Source organism: Colobus angolensis, unplaced genomic scaffold (assembly GCF_000951035.1).
Source record: "Colobus angolensis palliatus isolate OR3802 unplaced genomic scaffold, Cang.pa_1.0 Scaffold32, whole genome shotgun sequence".
Taxonomy (NCBI): domain Eukaryota; kingdom Metazoa; phylum Chordata; class Mammalia; order Primates; family Cercopithecidae; genus Colobus; species Colobus angolensis.
This window is the reverse complement of record NW_012116488.1, coordinates 932977-951337: the sequence shown is the minus strand read 5'-3', so window position 1 is coordinate 951337 and position 18361 is coordinate 932977. Positions and strand designations below refer to the sequence as shown.

Here is an 18361-nt window from a genome sequence, read left to right as displayed (position 1 = left end):
AGGGGAAGAGAAGGAGGGAAGGAAGGAAGGAAAAAAGGAAGGAAGGAAGGAAGGAAGGAAGGAAGGAAGGAAGGAAGGAAGGAATTCCAAGAGGTGGAAATAGATAAAACGGGAGAGCCCACTACCTCCCTGACAATATGGCTGAGAATTTTCCAGAACTGATAAAATATGGAAACTTCAGCCTCAAGAGTGCAGCACTCTCAAGCAGGAAGAGTAAAAGCAGCCCGTCCCTAGATCTCCCTTGGTACACTCAGAATGCTGAAGGAGAACTTGCTAGAGGCAGACCCCACGAATGGCAAGAACAGAAGCAGATGAACGTCTCCGAAGTGCTGAGGCAGAGGCAGAGGCAGAGGCAGCAGCCGGACCCACACTCCCCGCTCCACTCCCACTTACGGGTATGGGAGAAGCACTGGATGAGCAAAATGACTACACCGCCACCCAGTTCCTCAGCAGAGGAACCTCCACAGAATACAGCTCAGAAGGAGGGGATGCCTAGGCTGCCAGAAAGAGTGGGGTGCAAACATGTGCAAACCTCAGTGGGTGCTGGCTGTGTGCAACAAAGCCCTGTTGAAAGCAAAGGGTAATAAAGGCAAGATAGACCTGAGTATTGGGCAGTCATAATGATCTGTGAGCCAAGAGGGGTGTGATCTGTCAGGAGGAGGATGGAAATGCTGGCTATCTTTGTATTCTAAATATACTTGTTAAAATTCTAAGAGTGACTATTTTAAAATAGAAATAGAGCATATAACTTCCACTTAACTCTTCAAGGAAAAAATAGAATGTCAGATTGAGCCAGAGCCACGGAAGAGCACTCAGGCAGCGGGAGCTACACGTGCAAAGGCCCTGGGGAAGGAGGGCAGGGGCACACGCCTGGCACTGACGTCAGTGCGGCTGGAGGCGGATGGGTGCAGAGAGGGGTCTGAGACGCGGCTGGAGGCAGCAGGACCAGACGGGATGGGGCCTCAGGGCCGTGGTTCTGAGCTTCATTCCAACAGCAGAAAAAGGGAGGCATGTTTGTAACCTGCAGTGAGGCAGGAGCCATGGACAGGATTGCATCTGTGGCTTGCCAGCATCCCGCAGACTCCCATGGGAGCAGACTGCCCTCAGGCCCCAGCAGAGGGAGGGAGAGCAGACAGAACCATTTTGGCCCCTGGATATGGTGGCGACAGGGGAGGTGGTGAGCAGTGGAGGAAGGGAGATTTAGGAAGCAGTGCCTGGCTCCTCAGTGTGGGGGCCGTGAGGGGAGGGAAGAACACAGAGAGAGGCTGGCTCGGGGCTTGACAGAGTGGTGGGGTGTCCCATGGGAGGCAAAAGCAGATGGTGGGGCGGGCGAGAGAGTCACGGTTCTTTCAGCCTCATCAAGTGTGTTTCTGAGGACATGGAGGGCAGTGGGAGGCTGACAGTGCAGGGAGAGCGCGGGAGTGGGAGTGGGGCTGGGGGCAGGACCTGCCAGGCTCAGTAGCACTTGGGCAGTCTTCACAGATGAGATGGGGCACGGCCCCTCCCGAGAGGGAAGAGAAGGGGGTAGCAGAGGCAGAGCTGGGGCAGCCAGGGAGGTAGGAGGGTGCTATGGACTGAGGTGTGACCCCCCAAATCCTTATGTCAAGCCGCAACCCCCAATGTGACCGATTTGGAAATAGGGTCTTTAGAAGGTAACTACGACCTTTACGAAGTCAGAAGGGTGGACCCTAATCCAACAGGACCGTGGCCTTCCAAGAAGAGGGGGAGATACCAGAGGCGGACGCAGCAAGGCCGGGAGAAAGGTTTCATCAAAACCAACACTGATACTGACGGCACCTTGATCTCGGACTTCCAGGCTCCAGAGCTGTGAGAAAATAAATGTCTGCTGTCTAAGCTGCCCAGGCTGAGGTCTTCTGTTACGGTAACCTGGGCTCACTCATACAGAGGGGAACCAAAAGCATATGGGGTCCTGGCACCCACAAGCGAGCGTGTGTCAAGAAAGAGGAAGCAGAAACCGCGTGCATGGCTGCTCCTTCAGAGCACGCAGAAAACTGTGCAGACAGGGCACGGGCACAAACCCATGTGAACAGAGAAGCATCTCTCCAGGTGCACACCCGCACTGCTGAGACGCAGCTGCCCCCGCAGGGCTCAGATGTTCCCTGTGAGAGCAGTGCCATCCCCCATGCCTCCTGAGGCTGCCTGGGTCCCACAATGGCCACCGCACCATCTCCTATCCCACAAGCCCTCCTAACCCTGCCTCTCCCCCATCAAGATGCAGGGGCTGTGTCCCCTCCCCTTGAGCCTGGCCAGGCCTTTGAGTCTCTGCTGACAGACGACAACAGAAGTAAACTGGGTTGGCTTGGTGCATTACAAATGCTCACGCCTGTAATCCCAGCACTTTGGGAAGCCGAGGCAAGACGATCACTTGAGCCTAGGAGTTCAAGACCAGCCTGGGCAACATAGTGAAACCCCCACCTCTCTACAAAAACAAAAAAAAATTAAATTTAAACTAGCCGGGCGAGGTGGCAGCACCTGTAGTCCCAGCTACTCGGGAGGCTGAGGCAGGAGAATGGCGGGGACCCGGGAGGCGGAGCTTGCAGTGAGCCGAGATCGTGCCACTGCACTCCAGCCTGGGTGACAGAGCGAGACGGCATCTCAAAAAAAAAAATTTTTTTTTGTTTTAATGAGCCAGGCATGGTGACACACGCCTGTAGTCCCAGCTACTCACAAGGCTGAAGCAGGAGGATCGCTTGAGCCTAGGAGGTCAATTCTGTAGTGAGCCATGATTGCACCACTGCACTCCAACCTGGGCAAGAGAGCAAGACCCTATCTCAGAAAAAAAAAAAAAAGTGAGTGGGTGACTTGCCAGCTATATTCTGTCAACGAACAAGAAATAGACCAACACCGCAGATCAGGAAACAAAAGAAAAAGGGGGTCTCAGGAACTGCAATTCAGGAGACACAGATCTAGACAGGAGCTCAATCGTGTCTGTGCCGGGGAGGCCCGGCAGGGGCTTACAAAGGTTTGCGGTGAGTCCACACATCCAGAAGATGTTGGCATGGTCCATGACCAATGGTGGGGGCTTAATAGCGTAGGACAGCTCTGGTTGATAATCAGTCTAGTCAGGTGTGCCTGTCCCCAGGAGACCAGTGATCAGGCCTGGTGTGAACAGTTCAAATCGAAGTCAGCTGGTTCATGATTTGGCCCAGGTCAAGGAGTCAATTCCATCTGGCAAGTTGGACTGGGTCCAGCTCCTCCTGCCCTCCCAGCTGCTTTTTAGATAGCCCTGACATAACCATCTCCATTACGGAATTTCTTTTCACAGCTCTGGAGTCCATGCACCTCCACCGTGCTCCCCTGGGAGGCTGACTCTTGGGCCCCCAGCCACCATGCTGAGTGAGCCATCACAGAGCTGGCCCTCCACCCCCCACTCAGGCACCCCCGCTGATGCCGTGCGGACAGAGATGAGGCAGTCCTGCTGAGCCTCGTGCAAATACACGATCTCTGGGATTTACATTTGAGGGTCATTTGTTACACAGCAACAAACAGATGCATTTTGCCTGTGGCGCCAAGAGACCACCCCTCATATTGTCTTATGCCCAATTTCTGCCTCCAAAGAAATAAAAAGTAAAAACTAAAAGACAGAAATGAAATCCACAAGCAGACAGCCCAGCGCCACACCCTGGGCCTGGTAGTTAAAGATCTACCCCTGCCGGGCACAGTGGCTCAAGCCTGTAATCCCAGCACTTTGGGAGGCCGAGACGGGCGGATCACGAGATCAGAAGATTGAGACCATCCTGGCTAACACGGTGAAACCCCGTCTCTACTAAAAAATACAAGAAACTAGCCGGGCGAGGTGGTGGGCGCCTGTAGTCCCAGCTACTCGGGAGGCTGAGGCAGGAGAATGGCGCAAACCCGGGAGGCGGAGCTTGCAGTGAGCTGAGATCCGACCACTGCACTCCAGCCTGGGTGACAGAGCCAGACTCCGTCTCAAAAATAAAAAAATTAAAATTAAAAAAAAATTAAAAAAAAAAAGATCGACCCCTGACCTAATCAGTTTTGTTATCTATAGATTACAGACATTGTATAGAAAAGCGCTGTGAACATCCCTGTCCTGTTTTGTTCCGATCTGATTACTGGTGCATGCAGCCCCCAGTCACGTACCTGCTGCTTGCTCAATCGATCAGGACCCTCTCATGCGCACCCCCTTAGAGTTGTGAGCCCTTAAAAAAGACAGGAATTGCTCACTCATGGAACTCAGCTCTTGAGACAGGAGTCTTGACGATGCCCCCGGCCAAATAAACCCCTTTGTTCTTTTACTCAGTGTCTGAGGAGTTTTGTCTGCGGCTGGTGCTGCTACAGTGCATCAGCCCACGACACAGCCTGGCCTCAGCTCTGCAGGTGGGCTGCACCATCCCTGGCGTCCTGGCGTCACCGGTAGGAGCACGTGTTTCTCTTTCAAAGGTGTCCTGGTTTGGAAGATGAGTGGTACTACCATCCCATCAATGCAAAATCAAAGGCGCCCTGAGGCAGCCCCCACAATTGAAGGGCAGGCTGCCTCAGAAGGGACTTAAACCCCTGCCATTGGACCAAGCTGGCTGATTTAGTTTCCTGCCCTCTAAAGTGGAAATTAAGAAATTGATGAAATGGGCCGGGCGCGGTGGCTCACGCCTGTAATCCCAGCACTTTGGGAGGCCGAGGCGGGCGGATCACAAGGTCAGGAGATCGAGACCACGGTGAAAACCCTGTGGTCTCTACTAAAAATACAAAAAACTAGCCGGGCGCGGTGGCGGCGCCTGTAGTCCCAGCTACTCGGGAGGCTGAGGCAGGAGAATGGCAGGAACCCAGGAGGCGGAGCTTGCAGTGAGCTGAGATCCGGCCACTGCACTCCAGCCTGGGCGACAGAGCAAGACTCCGTCTCAAAAAAAAAAAAAAAAAGAAAGAAATTGATGAAATGAAAATGTCCCTTTTAGGCTGGGAGCAGTGGCTCATGCGGATAATCCCAGCACTTTGGGAGGCCGAGGCAGGCGAATCACTTGAGCCCAGGAGATGGAGGTTGCAGTGAGCTGAGATCGCAACACTGCACTCCAGCCTGGGTGACAGAACGAGATCCTGTCTCAAAAAAGTCATAGCTTGACTTCCAGAGTCTTCCTGTCTGCCTGGTGCTGGTCAGTGATCTCTGGACGTCCTCCAGCTGCCACCTTCCTTTCCGTCCCTCCCCAGGAGGGACACACAGGCCCAGGGGAGGTGACTCCAGGCAGGCAGTCCCGGGGAGGGGGGCTCCACCCTTCCCCTGCATAGTGGGGAATGTTTGGGATCTCCTGGGAGGGGTCTGCCATGGGGGCAGCGTGGGAAGGTACTCAGAAACCACCAGCACCCCCTACCTTCGTGGTCCTGGATTCCGGTGGGGCCCCTGGAATCACAAGCCCATGCGGGTCTCAGCAACACCACCCTCTCCACAGTGAGACCGGTGTCAGAGTGACCTGCCCCGACTAGTCACAGGGCTCCCTCTTTCCCAGCCCAGAGCCTCTCGCTCCAAAGCTTCCCTGCTCCTACCCCATCCTTGTCGATGAAGAGAACCCCAACAAGCCCTCTTCATCAAGGGAGGGGAGCATGTCCACTCACCCAGAAGGGGATTGGGAACCACAAGTCAGGTTAGCCTCCCTGAGGTCACAGGGCCTGATTCTGGCACCCCAGTGTCCAACACCTGCCCCCCATTACTGCAGGGTACTTTACAGCCCCTGCCTACACCTCAACCTCCCTCCACCTCCACATCTGTTCAGGCGATGTCCAACACCACCCGAATCTTACTGACCACTGGTGAGAAAGGGAGGGGCAAGGTTGGTCTCTGCATGGTACAGCTGGGTAAACTGAGGCAGCACGTTCTGGGCAGCCCAGGACGCCCAGGTTCCCGCCAGCCCATGGCCTCTCCTACTTTGCGCGGGCTTCACAGTTTGCCAGCAAAGCCACAAACGGGGCTCCGCGGGCCAGCCACTCACTGTGCCCTCCCCACCCCACCTCAGTTTCCCCTGTGGAGCTGGTCTGCAGGCCCAGCATCCACACCCCCCACCGCACTGCACCGTTCTCCAGGTCGCTGGCACCTATTCTGGCTTCACTGGGACCCCCACCCAGATGCACCCTGCAGCCGACTCCACCAGACCCACGCTGCTCAGGTATTTTTAGCAGAGGTTCAGGTGTGTCTTAAACCTCAGCTGAGACGTGAATTTCCTCCCTGATGGCTGCAGCCGGGAGCCACACGTCTTGCCTGGCGGGCGTGGGCAGTTCTGACCTCAGAGGCACAGCTGCAGGGTCTGCAGTCCTCTGGGAACTTCCTCCTCCCAGGTGCCCTGATTTGGGCTCCCCGGGTGCCTCCACCCCAGGTCGCCCAATGGGCTCTCCCTTGCCCTGTCCTCCGTCTGGAGCCCCTCCCGATGATGGTCACCACCCCCTCTCCTTCTCTGTCTGGAAGCTTGAAGAGCAAGAGCAGATGCCTGGGGTCAGGTTCTCAGGGATCTGGGTTCAAGTCCTGGCCCCACCTGCACTTGGGAAAGCTGCTGCCTCTCAGAACCCGTTTCCTCCACTGTGAAGTGGAAGGAAAAGTGCCCACAATGGGGGACTGTTGTGACTCTAACCAGCCAGCGGTGCCTGCAGCACCCACAGACCCCCAGACATCTTCAGGGCTCCCTGTGCCCCAGTCAGCGCCAGGAGCCTGCAGGACCAAGAGGGGCCCTGGCAGGGGTGCACAGACATTCAGATGTTCAGACCTGAGGCCCAAGACCTGCCTGCCAGGACAGAGACACTCCTGCCTGGGGATGCTGGAGTCCCAGAAAGTGAGAAGTAATGGCCCAGCGCCCTCTGCTCTCACTTCCTTCCCACCAAGCACAAGTATTAATTACGCAAACCTCAGCTCCCCGGGGGCGCCAGGAGGAAACGCCTGGCGGAGCCGTCTCCCACCCCGTGCAGCCTGGGTCTCCCTCCACGGTCCCAGCCTCTTCCACTGCCGCTTTCAGTTACCCGGCTTTGTAGGAGCAAGCAGCGTGTCCGTTTTCTTCTTTCTCAAACCATCTTAGCTGCTTTTGATTGGTATTCTTCCATGTAAAATGTAGAGTGCATTTATTGATTTCTTAAAAAAAAAAAATGAAGCCCAAATGAGACTCTGATTAGAATCACATTGAATTTATTATGTCCATCTGGGGAGAATTATGTGTTTATAACATTAAGTTTTCCTGTCCATTCTGTTGGGCTTGCTAAGTAAGCTGACATGTGATCTGCAAATGATGGCAGATGACTGTGTAAGGTGACCTTGGGAATGTCATGGCTCCTCTCCAGGCATCTCCCTCTCCACAGCACTCTCCTTCACATTCCAGAAACTTCTCTCCACCACGCATGCCTTTGGCCAGTCCTGGGACGTGTACTGCCCCTTGAGGTTTCCAATACTCTGTCCCACCTTTATAAAGAGCCCCTTTGTTAAACACTGCTACAAGTAACCTGCTCTAAATGTGGGTCTGTCTCCTGCTGGGACCCTGAGAGGTCTAAGGGTTTCTCCCAGGAATTCAAGGAAGGTTTAATATCAGAATCCAATCCATGCAAATACCATCTGAATAGATGACGGGGCAAAAAGGGTCCCAATGTCTCAAGTGATGCCATTGGTGACTTTTTAACAATTTCTGAGCAAATTAGAAATTGAAACAAATGAAATATTTCTAATTTGATAAAATTGTTCACCAAAAACCCACCACAAAAACACATTTATGGAAATAGTTGTTGCCAGGAGTTTGGGAAAGAGGAAATGGTTGGATCGGTGGAACACAGGGGGGTTTTAGGGCTGGGAAACTAATGTGAACCACACTGTAAGGGAAGAGACACGACACTATGCATCTGTCAAAACCCACAGAGCTTTACAGCAAGAGCAAGCCTTAACGTATGCAAATTTTAAAGTTCAGTCAAGAGGCTGGATGTCTAGGACGGAAGGCAGGCCGTGTGTGGCGAGAGCTTCTGGCTGTATTACAGATGTAGGGAGCAGCCTCACTGGAGGCGCTGGGGGAAGGGGCTGACCTGGGTACCCCCACAAACGATGAAGTCTGTGAAACCAAAAGCAAATGGACCTGCACATGGGCCCTGTACCCCGGTAGACACATGCTTCTGCCGAGGGGTACAGGTGAGCAATTCCTACACGGCTGCCCCTGCACACTGGAGCTTATCAGTTCGGTCAATGGATGGTGGGTGGTGGGGCAGGTTCCTTACTGTTGGGTGGGAGCTACAGACAAATAGGGGCAGGGGCTAGAACAACCCACTGCCGAGGGTCAGAGTTGAGACAGCAGCACCAGCTCCTGTGGGCTCCCTCTCCACGCAGGCGGTGTGATGGTTGACTTTATGTGTCAGCTCCCCTGGCTGTGGGGTGCCGGTTGGTTACTTCTGGGGATGTCCGAGGGTGTTCCAGATGAGATTCGTATTTGAATCAGTGGGTGCTGTTAAGCGGGCCCACCTGCTTTACAGAGGCGTCACCCAGTCTGCTGAGGACCTCAACAGCACAGAAAGCAGAGAAGGGTGAATTTGCCCCACTCTTCCTGCCATGCTGCTTGAGCTGGGATACTCACCTCACCTTCTCTGGCCCTGACACTGAGATTAATGCCATCAGCCCTCCAGCTCTCAGGCCTTCAGACTCAGACCGCACTGCACCACCAACTTCCCTGAGTCCCAGCGAGTAGGCGGCAGGCGTGGGACCCCTTGGCCTCAGGAACCACCTGGACCCCGGCTTCAGCTGGCATTTCCCCTGCTTGCACTTCTTTCTCCTGCCGCCTGGTGAAGAAGGTGCCTGCTTCCCTTCCCCCATGATTGTAAGTTTCCTGACGCCTCCCCAGCCATGCAGAACTGTGAGTCAATTAAAGCTCCTTTGTGGGCTGGGCGAGTTGGCTCACACCTGTAATACCAGCACTTTGGGAGGCTGAAGTGGGTGGATCACTTGAGGTCAGGAGTTCAAGACCAGCCTGGCCAATGTGGTGAAACCCTGTCTCTACTAAAAATACAAAAATTAGCCAGGCGTGGTGGCCCGCACCTGTGATCCCAGTTACTTGGGAGGCTGAGGCAGGAGAATCACTTGAAACCAGGAGGCGGAGGTTGCAGCGAGACAAGATTGCACCACTGTACTCCAGCCTGAGTGAAAAAACAAGACTCTGTCTCAATAAATAAATAAATAAATAAAACCTCCTTTGTTTATAAATTACCCAGTCTCTGGTAGTATCTTTATAGCAGTGTGAGAACCAACTAATATACCAACTGTATTGAAATATGGTCACCAAAATAATAAAGTAATTGTTATTGAATTTCTTGTTAATCTACTGATTCAGGCTGGGCACGGTGGCTCACGCCTGTAATTCCAGCATTTTGGGAGGCCGAGGTGGGTGGATCACCTGAGGTCAGGGGTTCAAGACCAGGCTGGCCAACATGGTGAGACCCCCATCTCTACTAAAACTACAGAAATCAGCTGGGTGTGGTGGCACTCGCCTGTAATCCCAGCTACTCGGGAGGTTGAGGCAGGGGAATCGCTTGAACCAGGGAGGTGGAGGTTGCAGTGAGCCGAGATTGTGCCACTGTACTCCAGCCTGGGCAACAGATAAACAAACCTACTGATTCAGATCTAGCAGCAGCTCTCATGACCAACAGTGTTGAAGAAGGAACAAAAATGAAGCTTCAAGACGTCAAAGCAACTGAAACACGATGGGAAAATACACAGGACTTTGCTGACAGTGGAGTCCCAGGTTCTGTGGAGACTGCCAGGTCCTTTGGCCACATTCTCTATTGAGGAACACTCACTTTAGGCTAGAGGTTGGTGAAAATAAAGATGCAACGTTTTTCCATCCAAGTTCAGGGACATCTGAATCCTGTGACCAGTGGTTCTAGTTTAGAAATCCAGCTGCAGAAGTTACACCTGAGTGTGGTGATTACATCTTCACCATTTTCTGATTTTTAGAAAAACAAAAAACAAAAACAAAACAAAAAACTATAATCTGAACCAAAGTATTTGATCTCCCTCCCTTCCTACAGGTGTCCATGCCCTTGGAAAAGGTTATAGGGGGTGGATTGCTTTTGACCCCAAAGGCTCCCTACATAGTCCAGGCCAGCCTGGGGCTTACAGGAGGGCAGGTGAGCTGATGAGAACTTCCTCCCTGCTCAGCTTCCACCTGCTGGCATCTGTGTGCCCACCACCCAAAGCCAGGGCCTCCACCTGCTGGCATCTGTGTGCCCACCACCCAAAACCTGGGCCTCCACCTGCTGGCATCTGTGTGCCCACCACCCAAAGCCTGGGCCTCCACCTGCTGGCACCTGTGTGCTCACCACCCAAAGCCTGGGCCACGGGCAGCTCCTGTGAGCAGGCTTCACCCTCTTTCCCTCTCACGACTCCCCACCCCAGCTGCAGCCCCTCTCCTCCCTCCCCTTGGTTCAAGATGACCCCAACACCCCAGCGGATTTCTATTGGGATCTGGTTGGTTTTTCCTTTTTATGATCTCCTGAACCCATCTTCACCTCCCGACTGGGGCTCCCCAGGTTGACCTGGGAAGAGCCCACATTCTGCATGATTCCAGGCAGCAAAAGGCACTTCTGGCAGGAACCTGCATCCCAAGGCAGGCCCTGGGGCACCTTGGGCTGGGAAAGACTGCAGCTCCCTGTGCTGCCGTCTGAAGCACCACCACGACAGATAGTGTCTTATGTCTTAGCCTAGGGAGAAGCCACCTGTGCTGGCTAAAAGGGGTCCCAAGAGACCTGCCTGGACAGTGTGGGTGAGGCTGTTGCACCCTTCTGCTGAGATGGGCCCTGCTACAGAGCCTGATGCCCCCGAGGAACTGGGACCACTGCCCTCCCAGTACACACACACACACACACACACACACACACACAGACACTGACACAAATATACACAGATGTACACACACACACAAACACAGACACACACACACATACACACAGATGCAAACACACACACACACAGACACACACATACACACAGATGTAAACACACACAAACATAGACACACAAACACACAGACACACACATATAGATGCAAACACACACAAACACACACGGACTCAAACACACACAGACACACATAGACACACACAAACACACAGACACACACACAGATGCAAACACACAGACACATAAACACACAGACATACACAAAAACAGACACACACACACACAGACACACACACACACAGACACACACAGACACACACACACACACCCTTCACAACCTTCTTGGGCTCTTAGCATTTTCTACGGAGCTATCAAGGCCGGAAGCTCCAGGAGGGACCCCAGGGCGGGGAGGGCCAAACTCTCAGGAAGGGGCTCGGGAAGACCGTGTTCATTCGCTAAATCACTGAGTGAGCTCACACTGACAGGAAGTGTTTTGATTTCGCACTCAGAGTTAATCCCGTCGCTGGCCAGACATGTTTGCTTTTAGGTTCTCTGGTGGCCCACAGGTCCCAGTTCCAAATGGCTGCCCCTCCTGTCCTCAAACTGCACCCTCGCCCGGCCTGGTGCTGTCTGCAGGCTGTAGAGAGGGCCTGGGCTTTTTCATACCTTGGGCAGGTGTAGACCAGGGAAAGGAAGAGGAGAAGGATGTGGGCAACCCTCCACCACCAGAGAGCTCCACCACGACTCCGCAGGCCCTGGTGTGGCCTCTTCCCCGAGGGCTGGCCCTGGGCTGGTGGCAGGCCTCAGTCGCAGAGGGTGGCTGAGTCCCACGCACCGCCCCACCCCTTTTCCTGAGACTGAGCCCCTCTCTCTAGCCCCAGAGCAGGCGTCGTCCCCAGCCCCATCGGCCACTGTCCACGAAGCTGGTTGGAATTGCCCTCAGCGGCCACAGAGGCGCCAGCAGGGTCCCCAGCCAGGCCAACATGCACTAGCAGCTCAGAAAGAAAGGCCTTGTGTCCGGTGACCCACCCTCCAGCCCAGAATGTGGCCGTTCTCTCCTCCCACCCGTACAGCAGGGCTGAGGTTGTCCCGGGTACAAAGGCCTTTTGTCCCCACAACCAGCACCCCCAACGAGATGGCTCTGGAGCCAGGAGAGTGGCAGCCTCCATGGTGGCCACAGTGGCTCCCAGCTCCCCTGCAGCAGGGCCTCCCTCCTCCCCCAGGCCCGGGCAGAGGGCACCTATGGGGCATCTTCCCTGGCACCCCCTGGCTGCAGAGCACCCGGGTGAGAATGATCTAATCGGAGAGCCCAGGCTTATACACAACTTCTCTCTGCCAGCTGAGAAAGCACGTTTCTCTGATTCACTTGTGTTACCCACAATACACTGTAGACTAGAGAAGGCCGGAACCCTCTGAGGTGGTGCAGTGTCCCCAGGCTTGTGCTGGGTGTGGGTTCCATGGACCTCTTTATTTGCCAAAACTCATATACTTTAGGTCTATGCATTTTATTCTGGGTAAACTGTATCTCAGGCCAGGGGTGGTGGTTTACGCCTGTAATCCCAGCACTTTGGGAGGCCAAGGTGGGTGGATCACTTGAGGTCAAGAGTTCAAGACCAGCCTGGCCAAAATCGTGAAACCTGTCTCTACTGAAAATACAAAAATTAGCCGGGCATGGTGGCAGGTGCCTGTAATCCCAGCTACTCAGGAGGCTGAGGCAGGAGAATCGCTTGAACCTGGGAGGCGGAGGTTACAGTGAGTCAAGACAGTACCACTGCACTCCAGCCTGGGTGACAGAGCAAGACTCTGTCTCAAAAAAAAAAAAAAAAAAAGTATCTCAAAAATACATGGCCACAAAAAAAAACATAATCGTTTTAAAACACCAGAAAATATAGGCAAGCCGAAAGAATTCTGAACAACCAATAGCCACTGCCCGAGGTCAGTTGTTGTGATTGCAAGTACTTTCCACCTGTCCAGACACCTCCATGCATGTGACACACACAATGCCAACCACACAACACAGGCTGCTATGAATGCCACTTACATCTGTCAGTGACAAAATCTGACCATGTTTCCACTCACTCTGACACAATATTTTAAATGACCTCGCATTATGCTGTGTGCATAAATAAACCAATTTGTTTTCAACACATCCATATATTGTTGGAAACTGACTCCTTCCGGGGTTACTCTTTCAGAATTCTAAACAGTAGTGCCACAAATATCCTGGTAGCTTGGTCTTTGAGCACCTGTAAGATGCTATCGTGAGGTAAAGACCCAGGATTGGTGTTGCTAGGGCAAAAGACACTCACCTGCATTTTAAAGGGTTCTCTGTTTTTGTTTTTGTTTTTTATTTTGAGACAGAGTCTCGCTCCGTTGCCCAGGCTGGAGTGCAGTGGTGCCATCTCAGCTCACTGCGACCTCCGCTTCCGGGGTTCAAGCGATTCTCCTGCCTCAGCCTCTCAAGGATTACAGGTGCCTGCCACCACGCCTGGCAAATTTTTGCATTTTTAGTAGAGACAGGCTTTCACCATGTTCGTGAGGCTGGTCTCGAACTCCTGACCTCAAGAGATCCACCCGCCTCAGCCTCCCACAGTGCTGGGATTACAGGCATAAGCCACTGCACCCAGCCTTAAAGGGTATTTTTAATGCCTTATGGAAAGCAGGGATCCCAATAGGCTTTCCAGTCCAGTCTCTTCCTTGATCTTTCTAATTCCAAAGAGGCTGGCAGACACTGAGCCTGCGGGGGAACATGAAAACCATTCTGCCTTGGAAATAAGGCTAACTTACTGAATGCAGACTAGAATGTAATACACCTTGACAGTGTAAAACTAATACCTGGGCCGGGTACGGTGGCTCACGCCTGTAATCCCAGCACTTTGGGAGGCCGAGATGGGCGGATCACAAGGTCAGGAGATCTAGACCATCCTGGCTAATATGGTGAAACCCTGTCTCTACTAAAAATACAAAAAATTAGCCGGGTGCGGTGGCAGGCACCTGTAGTCCCAGCTACTCGGGAGGCTGAGGCAGGAGAATGGCATGAACCCGGGAGGTGGAGGTTGCAGTGAGCCAAGATCGCACCACTGCACTCCAGCCTGGGCGACAGAGCGAGACTCCATCTCAAAAAAAAAGAAAAAAAAAAAAAAAAAAAAACTAATACCTGGACTTCTGCCCGGGCACGGTGGCTCACGCCTGTAATCCCAGCACTTTGGGAGGCCGAGGCGGGTGGATCGCTTGAGGTCAGGCGTTCGAGACCAGCCTGGCCAACATGGCAAAAACTCATCTCTACTGAAATACAAAAAAAAAAAATTAGCTGGGCTTGGTGGCACATGCCTGTAGTCCCAGCTACTCGGGAGGCCGAGGCAGGAGAATTGCTTGAACCTGGGAGGCGGAGGTTGCAGTGAGCCAGGATCGCGCCACTGCACTCCAGCCTGGCAACAGAGCAAGACTTGGTCTCAAAAATAGTAATAATAATAATAATAATACCTGTACTTCTGCTTTCAAGTAGGAAAGGCAGGTCCCACAGGGAAGGCCACCACAACTGCTGACAACAGCCGAGGAGGCCAGACACATGGTGAAAACCTCACTGCGGAGGCATCGGGGAGCTGCGGAGGCTACGAGGACTTAGCAGACTGAAATTCCAGATAAGCAGGTGATCCACAGCCATCTTTTTACCTGGGGACATTTGCCGATCTCGGGCACTGGGCGAAGGATTGGGCTTGGCCCAGGCAGAGAGCTGCAGCTGGGGGGAAAGAAACCAGCAAAGATTCTCACGGTCACAGGGAGGAAAGTAGCAAAATTGGAGTGTCCAGGGCCTCAACCACGCGGTGGGGCCCTCAGCACCACTCCAAGACACTTGTAGGATCTCAATGCTGCTGCAGGAGGAGGCTCAGGAGCTGAGCAGCTCTGCGAGGCAGGCCTGCATTTCCCACAGCCTTTCAAAGCGGGGAGATCAAGACCTGCCAGGCTCCCAAGCTGAAATCTGAAGAGACCAATCCCCTAAACCGGGGCAAACCAGAGGAAGCCTGAACCCCATCAAACTACACACCAGTCCACCCGGGTCCATCCCCCGTTGGACACAGGGACCTGCCCCTCTGTCCATCCTAACTGCCTGAGGTTTTTCTCCCAATACAGGCCAGGTGACTCCAATTAGAACAACTCCTGTGCAAATAACAACTGTCATTGCCAGACAAAACATAAACGCCATAATATAAGCTCACTAGGCTGGGCGCAGTGGCTCATGCCTGTAATCCCAGCACTTTGGGAAGCCGAGGCAGGTTTATCACCTGAGGTCAGGAGTTCGAGACCAGCCTGGCCAACATGGTGAAACCCCGTCTCTATTAAAAATACAAAACTTAGCCGGACGTGGTGGCTGGCGCCTGTAATCTCAGCTACTCGGGAGGCTGAGGCAGGAGAATAGCTTGAACCCGGGAGGCAGAGGTTGCAGTGAGCTGAGATCACACCACTGTACTCCAGCCTGGGTGACAAGAGTAAGACTCCATCTCTCTATATATATGTATGTATCTATATACACATATATATGTATATTTTATATATATGTGTATATATATACAATATACATATATATGTGTATATATATACAATATACATATATATGTGTATATATATACAATATACATATATATGTGTATATATATACAATATACATATATATGTGTATATATATACAATATACATATATATGTGTATATATATACAATATACATATATATGTGTATATACATAAACTCACTGCATTCTGAATGACCAAAACCAGACAGAGGCAGTAGGGTGTTGACAGTCAGGAAAACAGAATGATCCGAAGAACCAGAGGACAGACTTTGAGGTGATCGTGGCAGCTGGAATGTGAGGGGGAAATCCCAGAAAGGAGAGAGCCATAGAGAGGGATTCCCCAAAGACGGCATCAAAAACTCAGCTCAGATCTCTGGCAGAACTTGAGCTATACGCACACAGGATGGATCCCAAGCAACTCACATAACCGAAGAGAGATTGACCTGCCAGCCACACAGAGGAGGCAGTGTTCACCGTTTGAGTTCAGTCAGGTTAACTGCTTGATGAGACGAAACCAAAACAGTCAATAATCTGGAGGGGAAGATAACGGAATCGCACGTCCCTACTATGTCGTGTTCACAATGCACAGTGTCAACCCCAAATTAACAGACACACCAAGAAGCAGGCAAATGTGACCGAGAATCAAGAACGAGAACTGATCGGAGCCAGGAGGCAAAGGAATATATCCTTAGAGTGCTGAAAGAAAACACATGGCCAACCTAAAATTCTACACCCAGAAAAAATATCCTTCTGAGATGAAAGTGAAATAAAGACTTTTCAGACAAACAAAAGCCAGGAGCATTCATCTTTGACAGATCTGCCGTAAACAGAATATTAAAGGAAATATATCTAGGCAAGAGGAAAATGATCGCAGATGTAAACATGAACGTGTAGAAAAACATGAAGAATACCAGAAAAAGTAAAATATGTGGGTAAATTTAATTGAATATAGACTGCTCAGAACAATACTCGTAGTATGTTATAGAGTTTAAAATACAAGTAGGCCAGACGCGGTGGCTCACGCCTATAATCCTAGCACTTTGGGAGGACAAAGCGGGCAGATTGCCTGAGCTCAGGAGTTCGAGACCAGCCTGGGCAATGTGGCGAAACCCCATCTCTACTAAAAATACAAAAAATTAGTTGGGCATGGTGGTGCACGCCTATAATCTCAGATCTCAGCTACTGGGGAGACTGAGGCAGAAGAATCGCTTGAACCCAGGAGGCAGCGGTTGCAGTGAGCTGAGATTGTGCCATTGCACTGCAGCCTGGACAAAAGAGTGAGACCCTGTCTCAGAAAATAAATTAATTAAATAATTTAATTTAATACAAGTAAAACCACACGTATAACAACCACAACAAAGGAGGTGGGGGATATTTGCAATACAAGTGTACAGCCAAGTACAAAAGTCTTATGTCCAAAACATATGTAAAGAACTCCTACAAATCAACAAGAAAAGGATAGACGACTCCCTAGGAAGTGAGTGAAAAGATTTGAAGACACTTCACCAAAGAGGATAGTCCAGCGGTCAGTAAACATGTAAGAAGATACCCCAATTTCCTTGGCTATCATGAAAATGCAAATTAAATCATGAAGTAATATCACAACCCACAGACTGGTCAATACGAACGAGGTGAACACTTCCAGTTATCAGCAAGGCTGTGGAGCAACCAGAACCCTCACACATTGCTCGTCACGTGAAAGCTGATAGAACCACTATAGAGAAGTGCTGGATAGTAACTATTAAAGCTGAACACAGGTGGACCCACTGCCAAGTTTCACCCGACAGAAATGCTTGCACCTGTTCACCAAAGACATGTACTGTGTGAGCACGTTCATGGCCACACGAAAGCCAAGAGCCAGAAACCACTCAAACGCCCATTCGTTGTAGAAGGGATAGATGAGTGGGGGCTGCTCACCCCATGGAATGGCGCTCAGCAGTGACAATGACTGAGGTATAATCTTGTGCAACAAAGGCGACCTTGCAGACTGTATGCTGAGTGGAGGAAACCAGACACTGTGGAATCCCCTTTTAGGAAGAGGGCAGATAAGATGTAGTTATCTGGCAGGGCACAGTGGCTCATACCTGTAATCCCAGCACTTTAGGAGGCCTAAGCGGGTGGATCACCTGAGGTCAGGAGTTGGAGAGCAGTCTGGCCAACATAGTGAAACCCCGTCTCTACTAAAAATACAAAAATTAGGCCGGGCACGGTGGCTCACGCCTGTAATCCCAGCACTTTGGGAGGCCGAGACGGGCAGATCACGAGGTCAGGAGATCGAGACTATCCTGGCTAACACAGTGAAACTCCATCTTTACTAAAAATACAAAAAATTAGCCGGATGTGTTGGTGGACGCCTGTAGTCCCAGCTACTCAGGAGGCTGAGGCAGGAGAATGGAGTGAACCCAGAAGGTGGAGGTTTCAGTGAGCCGAGATTATGCCACTGCACTCCAGCCTGGGTGACAGAGCAAGACTCTGATCTCAATAAATAAATAAATAAATAAATAAAATAAAATAAATAAACACAAAATACAAAAATTAACCGGGCATGGTGGCACATGCCTGTAATCCCAGCTACTCAAGAGGCTGAGACAGGAGAATCACTTGAGCCTGGGAGGCGGAGGTTGCAGTGAGCCAAGATTGTGCCATTGCACTCCAGCCTGGGCAACAAGAGTGAAACTCCGTCTGAAAAAAAAAAAAAGATACAGTTATCCTGGGGGTGCTGATGGGGAGATCTGGGGGTACAGGGGCTGGGGATGGTCTAATTCTGTCTGGATGTCAGTTAGAGAAGTGTGTTCAGTTTGTTAAGAGAGCCCAGGCTGGGCTGGCTGTATCTTTCCATATCTCCACTATATGTCAGTGAAAAGTCAGCTAAACACAATCATTTATTTAACCAGCACACTTGGGAAGCAGAGGAAG

General features: G+C 51.8%; 1 pseudogene; it reads right to left on the bottom strand.

The window, feature by feature from the left end:
* Positions 1 to 10776: 10776 nt before the first annotated feature.
* Positions 10777 to 11233, bottom strand: LOC105518541 (annotated as a pseudogene).
* Between the last annotated feature and the right edge of the window lie 7128 nt (positions 11234 to 18361).